This window comes from Mus caroli, unplaced genomic scaffold (genome assembly GCF_978045245.1).
Source record: "Mus caroli unplaced genomic scaffold, Mus_caroli_1 scaffold_1, whole genome shotgun sequence".
Lineage (NCBI taxonomy): Eukaryota > Metazoa > Chordata > Mammalia > Rodentia > Muridae > Mus > Mus caroli.
Window position 1 is genome coordinate 175,015,950 of NW_028227256.1, and position 13,225 is coordinate 175,029,174.

The 13,225-nt window shown below is 34.9% G+C and overlaps 1 protein-coding gene across 3 annotated transcripts in view; it reads right to left on the reverse strand.

The window, feature by feature from the left end:
* Window positions 1–13,225, reverse strand: part of Akt3 (AKT serine/threonine kinase 3) — a 241,042-nt gene that overhangs the window by 186,458 nt on the left and 41,359 nt on the right. The gene's annotated exons all lie outside the window — the stretch shown is intronic.

Consider the following 13,225-nt stretch of genomic DNA (forward strand, 5'->3'; position numbering starts at 1 on the left):
ATTTGAACAATAGGTTTGAGCAAAACTGGAATTTTTTATATGTACTAAATAATTAAAGAATTTACCCATCATTTTCCTTTAAAGTTTAATATTATTTTTATTTCTGTTCATTTTTATTTATTTTAAATACAAATGCTACTTTTGCTTTGATTCATTTCAGAAGACTTAGAAGTTTATAACCTTTGCTTCCTTTTTCATTTTATCAACCTTAGCAGCAGAATATTGAGAAGTGAATAGAATCCTCCAATAGCTGGCTCTGCAGCACATATAAACTTCTTGCACTCTTAACTCTTACTTTACTTCTGGCATCATTGAATAATAGAAAATTCATACTTATATGCCACTTTACAAATGTAGCATTTTGGTAAAAATACAACCTTTAAAAAATAAAAAAATATATAAGCTATATGTCACTGTTAGGTAGACTTTAATTGCATAAGTCTTGTTTCAAAATACATTCTACAAAATATACACAGAATAGAATAGCATTTCAATAAACAAATGCCCAAAATAACTTCAATCCACAAATCTGGTTTATCAAGCAATATTCAAGAACCTTAGGTAGTAATGCTTAAAGAGCATAAATATGAAATTATCATACACTAAAGGGAAAAAGTTAACACCTAAGAAAGAACAAATATATCTATGCTGTCTTTCTATGGTACCATTTTTAGTTCTCATTCAAGGGTGATCAGGATGAAATGGTCAGTACAAGTCTCCATTCATTTGATTTATTTAAAACCACTAGCTAAAATATATGCATATACTGGAGTAAATGTATTTTTTAAAAAATGTAGCTAGAATGTATGCCCACTTAGAAGAGGAATAGATGTTCATAATAAACATTTTAAATATAAACTGTTAAATCCTGAAAACTGACCTCTGGAAAACAAAAGCAGTTTTAACATACATGGAAACAAAGAATGGAAATGAGAGAAAAGAGAGAGCAAAGTCTCTATGTAACTGGCTGCTCAGTCATTAGAAAGGTGCCCCCAACCACCATATGTTCCTCAAATATGCTATCACACCTACAATTTCATCATATGTCTCCCAAGAAATTAATTAGCTCTAACTTTTTCAACTTTGACAAAAACGTCTGCATCAGTCAGATTTCTAGCTGTTGCAAACATTTCAAAATTCAAAGCTTTCTTCAGCTTGTATTTAACCTTTTAATTACTATTAATCATTTAGCAACATTTAGAACAGCATTCATTAGACAGATGTCTAATTCTAGAATTTTGAATAATGTAAATTCATTTACACTTATATCTATTCTTGGCGCATATTTGCTTGGTGGTTTTACAAAGTAAAACTAAGGTTTAAAAAACATCATTTTACAGCTGTAGTAAAGAAGAAAATAACCAGAACAAAACAATAAATTCCCGTAACATCAGTTTAGATGACTTACAGTAATAATGATCTCAATGATTTTAAAATGAAGATTGAAAAATCCTATACTATGTATGAGGTATGTAACAGACTTTATAATAAACTACCAGTGATAGAAAGAACTGAGTCTAAGAAAAATATTTTCATAATATACCCATTAGCCATCAAACTAAAAAAAAAAAAAAAAAAATACACCACTCCATCCTGACTGATCCTAAACCAAAGTTAGGCTACCATCAAACATGTAAAGTCACTTTCATTTCCATCAATGTATATAAAATACATTGTTAAGCCTATCAATTGTTTCTTGTGAGTTCATTCTGAAAGTATTAGACTGTGGGATTCTAATCAATTTTCACCTTTTGCTAGTAATTAAGTACATATGAGCAATGAATGTGTTTCACAAATCTTTGCTCTTATAGTAAATGATAAATTATATAAAATATTAGTACTGCTAACTGCTAACACCCACTTATTCCTTTAAATTGAAGGGCATAGACTACAAAACTTGCCTTATCTTCTGTAAGGCCTCACAAAAAAATAACTGAATGTTCCTTTCAATTATTTCAGATAGCAAAGTAACATATAACCTAAAAATAATTTCTACTTTAAAAAGTATTAAAATTAAATTTCACTATTCTGACTAAAGTGAATGTTCAAATTAATCAGAATAAGACAGCCTTATAAACTGCCAATAATTCCTTGCTGATAATTCTCTTTCTTTTTGTAGCTACCCAGGTAAAAGTACAGTGATATGCACTATTTTTTAATGGAGAAGATTCTTAGTGGGATAGCAAGATGGCTCAGTGGAGAACACTGAGCCAAGCTTGACAGCGTAAGGTCCATCCCCAGGGACCACATGATAGAAGGAAGATCCATTTCCCATTAGTTGTCCTGTGGTCTTCACATGCACACTGCAATATGCATATATACATATACACATACAGTCAGTAAATAAACTTTTCCAAATTAAAAATTTAAAAAGAACTTTAGAAATATCAGATATCCTTTATGAAGTTTTTAATGGCCTCTGCAAAAAGCCAAAGAAGATGTCTGCCTCTTTACAATTCCTAATTCCATCTTTTAAATACAGAAATGGGGAAATGAGAGAGAAGGCTCAGCAGTTAGGAGCACGTGCAGAAGACCTGAGTTCTGTTCCTAGCACCCACGTTCCAGATGTGATGCTCTTTCCTAGCCACTGTGGACACTGCATGCCCACACGAAACACTTATATACCTAATATAAAACAATTTTTTTAACTAGAAATGATGCCTTATTTCTCTTTGAAATCCCTTAACCTATCAAGTCTGGCAAAAAAAGAATCCGATTATATTTTCAGTAGCAAAAGTGATACTTCAGAAATATCAGTATAGTAGCTATCAATATAGCAGAATCAAAATTTACAGTTCAGAAATGATCTGTATAGTATGTATGTGTACTGTTTCCAACTGAGGAAGGAAACAAGTGCCCATTCAAATTTAGTAAGTATTTATTAAGACCCTGCTGTGTAACAGTGAATATCTGGTTTAGATTAAGAAAGGAACAGTAACTACCTTGTCTTGACTACAGAAAATATATGGGTTTATAGAATCACAGAGAGAAATATATAGCCAACATGAGATTGTAAGTTTCCTTGAGGAGAAAAATTCCTAGAATTGGTAAAAACAAACAAACAAACACACACATTTATAAAATCAACAGCACAAAAGAATACCACATGCTTAGAAATCAGAAGATCTGGGCATTTCTAGCACAGTGGCCTAAAGAAGCCTAGTGACTTATCACAGGAAAGACAGAAGAGAATACATTAACCAAAAAAGACAGTTTCTGTTTTGAGGATGTAAATTTATAATGACCATGAGACAGTCATTAAAAGGCTTTAAATATTATACCAGAATATTTAAAGAAGTCAGTTTCTGTATTGGGAACTGCAGTTTGATTACTGAATGCCACTAAAGACCATGTTTTACAGGGCTTGTCCCCAGGTGGCACTACTGGTAAGTGTTAGCAAGCTCTAGGAACCTAATGACAAGTCCTTAGGTCAATGGGATATGTGTTCTCACAGGAGACTGTGGAATTCTAGTCACATTCTCTTTGTTCTCTACTTTTCCAGGTAAACAATTTCCTGTGCAGCCTTTTTCATCATGTAGGACACCCTGATCAGATGGGAAAATGAATGTGATTAACTCAGTCTCACTACAACCTTCCTCCTATATAGGATTTATGATAAGTTCTTTCTCTTTGTAAGTGCTTCATGTATTTTGTTACAGTGATGTAAAGTAACACACTACACTTGAAGAAATAGTTGGAATTCACTGATTCATAGGCAAAATGTATATTCAAACAGCAGAAAAAGCCAAGAATTTACAGACAGCCAAAGCAGCTCAGAATTGAGTAAGAAAGGGCTCTCTTCATATCTTATAGTAGCTAAGAAAGTCAATAAAATAGCACTCCAATGAAGAGATGCATCTGGAATGTAAAATATGAGGAAGTCAAGTAAGGTATCTATTTCAGTAGGGAACAAGTAAACAAAACCATAAAATTATGAGGTCCTAGTAAATTATTATTAGTTACAAAATGAGTATTTGGAATAAGAAGGATGCATAAACTATTTTCTTCTATCATTTTGTTTATATTATAATTGATGTTACATAATAATTTATTCTATAAGCATACTTAATATAGAGAGAAATACATATGTAAAAAAAATAGGAGTTCATTAATGAATAACTTCACTTTTACCTATAGCTTTTAAAAAATATTTTCATTTTAAAAGTTTAATGTTTAAAGAATGATCAATGTAGCATTTTTTTAAATTTTTGTCATTTGAAGAGAAATAAAATTTCCATATGAATATGTGTCAGTGATTAGATGGAAAATAGGCAAAAGTAGTAAGAATCTATGAAGATAAAGTAAGAGTGGCCAGGAACTAACCCATGTGGAAACTGGCAGTGACAGCATGGGCGCTGGGTCTACTCTCCTCTTTTCCTAAAGTATTTGTTTGAATGTTTTCTTAATAAATGGGTTTTCAACCTAACAGCAAACAGATACAACAGATAGTATCTACAAAGTTCTATGGTTATTAACCTCAGGTTGCCAAAAGGAATTAAACACAAGACTCTCTACATAGTGAAAAGTTGAAAAACTGACTTATAAAATAAATAAGCAGGAAAAAAAGCCTATATAAACAAGTACTAGAATTTAATTCTGGTTTCATGAAATATTTAAATTATAAAATATTATATTCTAAAATATAAAAAATATTTATAATCTAACTATGAAATACAAAATAATCTTTTCCCCACAAAAATTAAGATTTTTTTAATAATAACCGTTATTGTGTCACTTTAATTGTCCTTAGCAGTGGTTCTCAACTTTCCTAAAGCTGTGGCCCTTTAATAAGTCCCCTGTATTGTGATGACCTCACATAAAATCATTTTCACTGCAACTTCCTAACTTTAATTTTGCTACTGTTATGAATCACAATGCAAATATCTCTGTTTTCCCATGGTCTTAGATGAACCTGTGAAAAGGCTGTTAAACACATCCCAAGGGGCTGCAACCCACAGGTTGAGAACCCACTGGCCTACCTAAGCAAAGTCTTTATATGTAGTGACAAAAGAAAGCACCTGTCAGAGCTGACTGCATTTTAGCTGGTACCTATAATTGTATTCTTCCCAGTTAATTCACCTGAGTTACTCCAAATCATTCTTACAGTTTTTGCCTAAATATTATATAGATCAAGAAATCTACTTTCAAACCCAACTGTAGAGCAGAATGTAAACCTGTGTCTTCCTACAGAACTCGTTCTACCACAAGACTATTACAAGTAGTTTTGAGTTAAGTTCCAAACCACTGTTTAAGAACCAATTTACATTCTTTAAAGAATACAATCATTCATGATTTTAATACATTCCCAAAATTGTGCAATTACCACCATTGATTTCTGAGTTTTTCATCCTCTCCCTAGATAAAGAGAAGCACAAGTCACAAGAGAAGTGATAGAACAATGAGAAAGAATGAACACAAGGACAAGGCGGGCTGTGTGCTAGCTCACGCCTCTACTTCAGCACTCTAGAGGCTGAAGAAGGAAGGTTGCCCAAATTTCCAGGCCAGCCCAGGTTGCAAGAGGGAAGGAGGAGAAACAAAGTAAAACAGGAATACAGGAATATAGAGAGGGATTGGGGGTTGGGGGGGGGAAGAAAAATAGATCCCCAAGGACAGAGCCCCAGTTCCACAGAAAGGGCGTTGAAACCAAACCTCTTATATAAAGTAATCCAATGAAGAGCCTAACAGCTCTTTCCATAAGAGAGGCCCAAAGTTAGCACAAGGCTTAAATCCCACTGGGGGAGGTGGTATAACAATGCATTCACTGTGACAGGTCAGAACTGGAAGGAAAAAAAAAAGGACCTCACAAAATTGAAAAGCTTCTGTGAGGCAAGAGACCCTGTCAATAGGACAAAAGCGCAACCAATCGATTGGGAAAAGATCTTTACCAACCCTACATACAATATAGGGCTAATATCCAAAATATACAAAGAACTCAAGAAGTTAAAGACTCCAGAGAACCAATTAACCCTATTTTAAAATGGGGTACAGAGCTAAACAGAGAATTCTCAACTGAGGAATCTCGAATGGCTGAGAGGCATTTAAAGAAATGTTCAACATTTCCTTAGTCATCAGGAAAATGCAAATCAAAACCCTGAGATTCCACCTCACACCAGTCAGAACAGCTAAGTTCAAAAACATGGGTGACAACGGTGAGGATGTGGAAAAAGAGAAACACTCCTCCATTGTTGGTGGGACTGCAAGCTGGTACAACCACTCTGGAAGTCAGTCTGTTTTAAGGATTAGCCACCCAGAGTGTAATAGGGACCTGCAGACGGGGACAATCTCTGTAGAGCCCAGGTTCTCTGGGGAGGCAAGGCAAGCAGCAGCTCCTGGCACCCTGAAAGAGACGCTCCTAGAATGAGTACAGGAATGCTCACCTTGTTAACACTCCTTGGTTTTGTTTACTTTATTGGGCAGTTAGGGGGTTTTAGACAATCCTCTTTTTTCACCAACTTTCTAAGATCCTTCTCATTTCTTTTTCCCTTTTGTGTGATCTTTCTTCTTTCTTTTTCCCTACCTCTGTCCTTTAAAAAAAAAATTAATCATCAATGACATACCTTACTTTAGTTTTGTTGTTTTCCCCCTGTAATCAACTGACTCCATATATATTTCTGTATGTGTTTTGATTTGATGCTGCTGCTCTTACAAATTGTTTTCTCATCTGTGTGTGAGTGGCACAAGGAACTAAGCCACTAAGAGAAGCCTACTCAATAAGAATACTCTCAAAATAACCTGAAGATAGCCATCTAACAGATGTGAAAATTCCAACTCAGCATCACTGGGAACATGAAAAAGCAAGGCAAGATGAGTCCTAAAAAGAAAAAGTCACAGGCCTTCAACATAAGCCAATCCAAAGACAATGAAATACAGCAGATGTCTGACAGAGCGAACTTTACCTAAGAATCTATGGAAGTGCAAAAAGAATCAAAATAAAAACTAAAGCTATCTTTAAAAAAACTCGGGCTGGTGAGATGGCTCAGTGGGTAAGAGCACCCGACTGCTCTTATGAAGGTCCAGAGTTCAAATCCCAGCAACCACATGGTGGCTCACAACCATCCATAACGAGATCTGGCGCCCTCTTCTGGAGTGTCTGAAGACAGCTACGGTATACTTACATATAATAAATCTTAAAAAAAAAAGTTTCTCTCAAAAAAAAAACAAAAAAAAACAAAAAAAACTCTTCATTGAGATTGTAATAGAGTTCACCAATCTAGGAAAAGAAACAGCATCCAAGCACAAGAAGCATTTATAACCCTTAAGAGACATGACTACAGCTAAAGAACCTCTCCACAATGCTAAGAATACTGAAGCAAAGATATAATATGAAAAGTGATGCGAAAATGAGAACTCACTTATGAAGGCAAACTCATCAGAATTACATCAATTTTTCAGCAAATATCCTAAAAGTTAACTTTTTTTATTTCAAGTCTTGAAAGTAAACTGCTGACCAGAACTACTGTATCTAGCAAAATTTTCCTTTAAAATTGAAATAAAGATCAGCTAAGGAAAGGCTTACAGTAAGCAATTCCAAGCTACTAAGCCAGCAGCTCAGACAACACATACAAGGATCTAATACATAGAGAAGGCAGCCCGTCCCCAAAAGAGATGCAAGGAACGAATAAAAATGAAATAATGAAAGAAATGGAAATAGTAAATGAGCATTAGGAATGAATAATGCCCAACTCCCTGAACCAGAAAACTTCTTATATGACCAGAGAAAGAATAGAACAAAAAAAGAATGAAAAAACTTTGAGGAAAAAAATTGAGGGAACTGACAAACATCTCAGCAATAACCTATAAATGCTGCCTATTTCTGGATTAACTCACTGGATTAGAACAAAATCCAGGCCAGCAAAATGGTTCAGGTGGCAAAGGTTCCTTGCACTTAGCCTGATGATCTGAGTTTGATATTCAAGGCTCATACAGTACAGGAAGAAAATAAACTCCCAAATCCCATTCCCTGACTCCCACTGGTATGTGATAGCACATACATGCATGAGCAAGACACATGTGTGTGCATGCATGCATATGTATCCATGCACAAACACACAAAAAATATAATAATTAAAAATAATAGAGTATCTTAACTATTTCTATTTATTGTTTACAATAATCATACTTTATTGGCAAAGAAATACCCAGAGTGAAGGTAGAAAACTAAGTCCCACTATATCAAGCAAATGGAAGCTGACAAGCATGGGTGACTATCCTCATACCTGACAAAAGTTATCTCAAAATTAGTCAAAAGAAATAAAGAAGAGGCTAGAGAGATGGCTCGGTGGCTAAAAGTGATTCCTGTATAAGCACAATTGTTCTGAGTTGAGATCTCTAGCACCCATGTAAGCATACCTGGAACTTCAGTGCTGGGGGGAAAGAGTGGGCTGTGAGGAGAAACTGGATCTTAGTAGTCACCAGTGTAGCCAAACTTTGTGAGCTAGTGGGAGATGCTGCACCAAGGGAATCAGGCAGATCCATGGAAGAACAGCCCACTCTCCTCTACTCTCCACAGGCATGTACCCATGCATACATGTGCACATGGATACAACATTTTTAAAATAAGGAAAAAATAAGAAAATAAAGGTCATTATACATTAATACAGAAATAATAAAACTGATTGCAAGTATGTATACAACAGTCATTGGTATACCCTACTGCATAAAACAAACACAACTAGACAAAACTAACATGGCAGACAACTCTAAAACAATAATGACAGGTAATTTTAACTATCATCAATAGATAGTTCACCTGTACAAAACAAATTAACAAAGCAACTTGAGAGATCAACTATACTATAGATCAAATGGTCTTAACTGACATCTATAGAATATTCCATCCAATTACAGTATATATTTTTTCTCGGAAGCCCATTGGCCTTTACTAGAACAGACCATTATCTTAGGCTATGAAACAAACTTAAACAAATATAAAGCAAATCAGAATATTTCCTGTGTCATATCAGATCATAAAGGAATAAAACTAGAAATCAGAAAGAAACTACAGAAACTATACAAAGATATAGAGATTGAATAATATAATTCTGATTTATCAATAAATCATTTTTAAAATTAGGAAGAAAATATTTAGAAATCCCCAGAATAAAATCAAAATATAACTTACTAAAACATTTGAGATCCACAAGCCTCTAACTAAAGCAATGAAAAAGAACCAAATTAATAAAACTAATGGTGAAAATAGGCATATTACAAGATAAAATTAAATCTTAAGGCTCTTTAGGAAATAGTTCAAAATCATACATATCTCCAAAACTGGAAAATCTAAAAGAAAAAAATGGAGAAATTTCTACATATACACAACTTACAAAAATTAAACCAGAAACTTGAAAACAAACAGATCTATCTGTAATGAGCAACTAGATGAATAACGTCTCCCACAAAAGAAAGTCCAGTACTAGATGGATGGTCAATTCTGCAAGATCTTTAAAGAACTAACACCAAGTCTTCTTCAGACTATTCCATAAAACAAGAAGTGGAAGAATGGTACCAAACTCAGTCTAAAAAACAAGTATTATAAAGATATCCAAACCAGAGAAGGATGGAACAAAAAAAAAGAAAATTACACACTAAGTTTTCTAAATGAATATAGGCACCAACATTTTCTTTTTTTTTTTTCTTTTTTATTGTATATTTCCTTTATTTACATTTCAAATGTTATCCTCTTTCCTGGTTCCCCCCTTCTGGAATCCCCCATCCCATCTTCCCTCTCCCTGCTTCTATGAAGGTGTTCTTCCACCCAACCACCCAAACCCACATCCCAGCCCTGGATTCCCCTATACTGGGGCATCTATAAAGCCCTCACAGGACCAAGGACCTCTCCTTCCATTGATGCTGGACAAGGCCATCCTTTGCTACATATGCAGCTGGAGCCATGAGTACTCCTTTGTTGAATGGCTTAGTCCCTGGGAGCTCTGAGGGGTCTAGTTGGTTGATATTATTGTTCTTCCTTCAGCTCCTTCAGTCCTTTCTGGGTGGCCTTTCCTTCAGTCTCTGCTCTACACTTTATCTCCATATTTGTTCCTGTGAGTATTTTGTTCACCTTCTAAGAAGGACCAAAGCACCTACACTTTGGCCTTCCAACATTTTCAATAAAATACTTACAAAAGGAATTCAACAATTCAATTTCAAGATTCCCTACTAATATCAAGAAGGTTTCATTCAAAGGAAAAGGATGGTTTATAATATACAAATCAATAAAATAGGTCTTATACAACTACAACATGCAAATAGACTCAGAGACAGAAATCATATGATCATTTCAAATAATATAAAAGACCCCTTTTATAATAAAAATATTAAAATTAGAAAGAAAATAGCCCCAAACATAATAAAGTGTATATATAGCAAACATGCAGCCAACATTATACTAAACAGGAAAAAAATGTATTTTCTCTAAAATCAGGAACAAGACAAGGGCATCCGTTCTCCCCACTCTTAGTACAATGCTTCAATAACTCCATCATAGAAGGCAAGAAAAAATAAGAGACACGCAAAGAAAAAAGGGAAAACTCAAATTATTCCTATTTGCAGATATATAATCCTATACTTTATACACACTAAAAATGTGATAAAAGATCTCTTTGATCTATAAATTATTTTAGCAAAGTAGAAGTAGATAAAAAAAAAAAAGTCACACAAAACCCACTACTTTTTCTACATATTAATACTAAACATGCTGAGAAAAAAATAGGAAAAATGATCTCACACACAAAAGCTTCAAAAACAGTAAAATACCTAGAAATAAATATACCAAAGAAGATAAAAGACCTCTAGAACACCACCAAGAACTAGCAAACGAGATTACACCAAGTTAAAATGCAAGCCCCTAGTATGAAACGGTGTTTTGTATGCTAATTTTAAAATTAGTAAGAGAAAGAAAATAAAATTTAAGATAAAACTTCTTTATCTCTGTCATTCCAGCACAGTGAACAGCTGTTGGCCTCCTCTGTCCAACTTTATTCAGTGTATGCCAATAGTAAGTTATCTTACAGGCTTGTCTCCTTCCTAAACTGCCCTCTCAATGAAATCATGAACATGCACTTCTGTATATTCATCAGTGGGGAAAGGAACCTATGAACAGCACTGCACAGCACTGCAAAGAGGAAATACTTTATAACTCCATTAAATGAATATTTTCCAACTATAATACAAAATTTATATATTCAAAAGTGTCAATAAGTATTTTATTAATTCGTGCTCTCCTGATTCTCAAACACTGTAGTTCACATAAATTTTTTCTTGTCCAAAGCACAAAACTTGGAGGTAACTAGCATGCTTTAAAAAACAATCAATCACTTTGTCAAATGCATTCAGAAATAAAAGCTGGGGGAAAAAATCAGCACTCTTATAGGCTGATTTACAAAGTATGTAAAGAAATTTTTATGGGCTCACTAAAGACGAGAAAAGGAATAAAATTATTATAAAATTACTTCATCATAAGTCAAAAGCCTTTAAAGTCCGTAAGTGACAATTTCTCCAGTAGCCTCTTTTAGGAGGCCATTTGTCTCTCCAGGCTTCTTTCGGTTAATCTTTAGTATACTGTCATTAAGAATGCTGCAACCCAGCCAGGCAGTGGTGGTGCACGCCTTAAAGGAAAGGAGCAAGCAGCAACCCAAAATTTATACTGTCTACAAGAAATGCAAGCCCAGGGGATGGGGCAGAGACTGAGGGAATGGCCAACTAATAACTGGTCCAATCTGAGACCCATCCCATTGGCAAGCACCAATCCCTGACACTATTAATGATACTGTTTGCAGACAGGACCATGGCTGTCTTCTGAGAAGCTCCACCACCCAGCAGCTGCTCAAACACCCACAGCCAAACAGTAGGTGGAGCTTGGGGACTCTAATGAAAAAAATAGGAGTAAGAATTGTAAGTCCCAAAGGAACTCCACAGGAAAACCAACAGAGTCAACTAACCTGGACCCCTGGAGCTCTCAGAGTCTGAAGCACCAACCAAAGAACATACACGGGCTGGACATAGATCTCCCTGATCATATGTAGCAGGTGTGTGGCTTGGTCTTTATGTGGGTCTCAAACAACTAGAACAGGGGCTATCCTAAAAGCTGTTTCCTGCAGGTGAGATATGTTCTACTAGCTGGGTGGCCTTGTCTGGCCTCAGTGGGAGAGGAAGTGCCTAGCTTCCAAGAAACTTGAAGTGCCAGGTAGAGTGATGGGGGGCGAAGGGGGGGGGGGGGGCTAACCAGCTCAGAGAAGAAGAGGAGGGAAGATGAGAGGATTATGGGAGGGGATAACCAGGAGGGAAGGCAGTGAGTAGGATGTAAAGTGACCAAGTAAAAAAATAAAATTAAATTTTAAAAAGATGCTGATACTCACAGGCTGACTCTGAGTAAAGGGTTTTAGAGATACAGTCACTAATATGTTTAAGAGGACTATAGCAATGTTAATTTCTTTCCTACATGGCAGTAGGTTTTCGTCAAGGGTTATACTAAAAAAACTGGCTTCTCTAAAATAATGTACCTGGTAACCAAGAGAAGTCAGTGTTTACATTTTACCGTGTGCAAATTGCTTGCATTTTCAAGAACTCCAATTAAGTGTAAAATAATTACATGTTCTAGTGTGCTTACTCACCTTTTCAAAGTTACTAGGGCTCTATTATGTTTATAACAAAACAGAAAAAAAGGGAGGATGTTTATGTTTATAACAAAACAGAAAAAAAGGAGGAGAAAAAAAAGGAGCAAGGTTTAGTTTGGAAAAATGCCTAGAAACATTTTCTTTTTCAGTATTATAATCAGCCCCATTTTACAAAAGAAACACCCTGTGAAGTAAAACAAAAACAAAAAACAAAAACAAAGCAGTAACTCATGAGTAAACCAGGAGTGTTTCAAGTTATGTGAACAAGCAGGCCTACTAGACTATCCACCACAGCTGGCCTGCTAGAGCTGTCACTCTAGCCCATGGGTGGGCTTTCCTTCCAGGACCATCTTTTCCCCTTTGTTTATATTATTGCTGTAAGGTTGAATTACTGTCCAAAATTCCTTTTCAACTTATATATTGTATAACATAGAAAAGTTGATCACTTTCCTTCTAAATGAAATATCATGATTATTTTATTTATGTTCATATAAATTAGAGACTTTAGTATTTTCTTTTAGTCTAGCTTGAATTCTGGTTCTAGAAACTTATTTGCTTAAAAGAACTGATTTTTTGCTACAGAACTAAATTTTTATTGAAACAGAAAAGTCCAA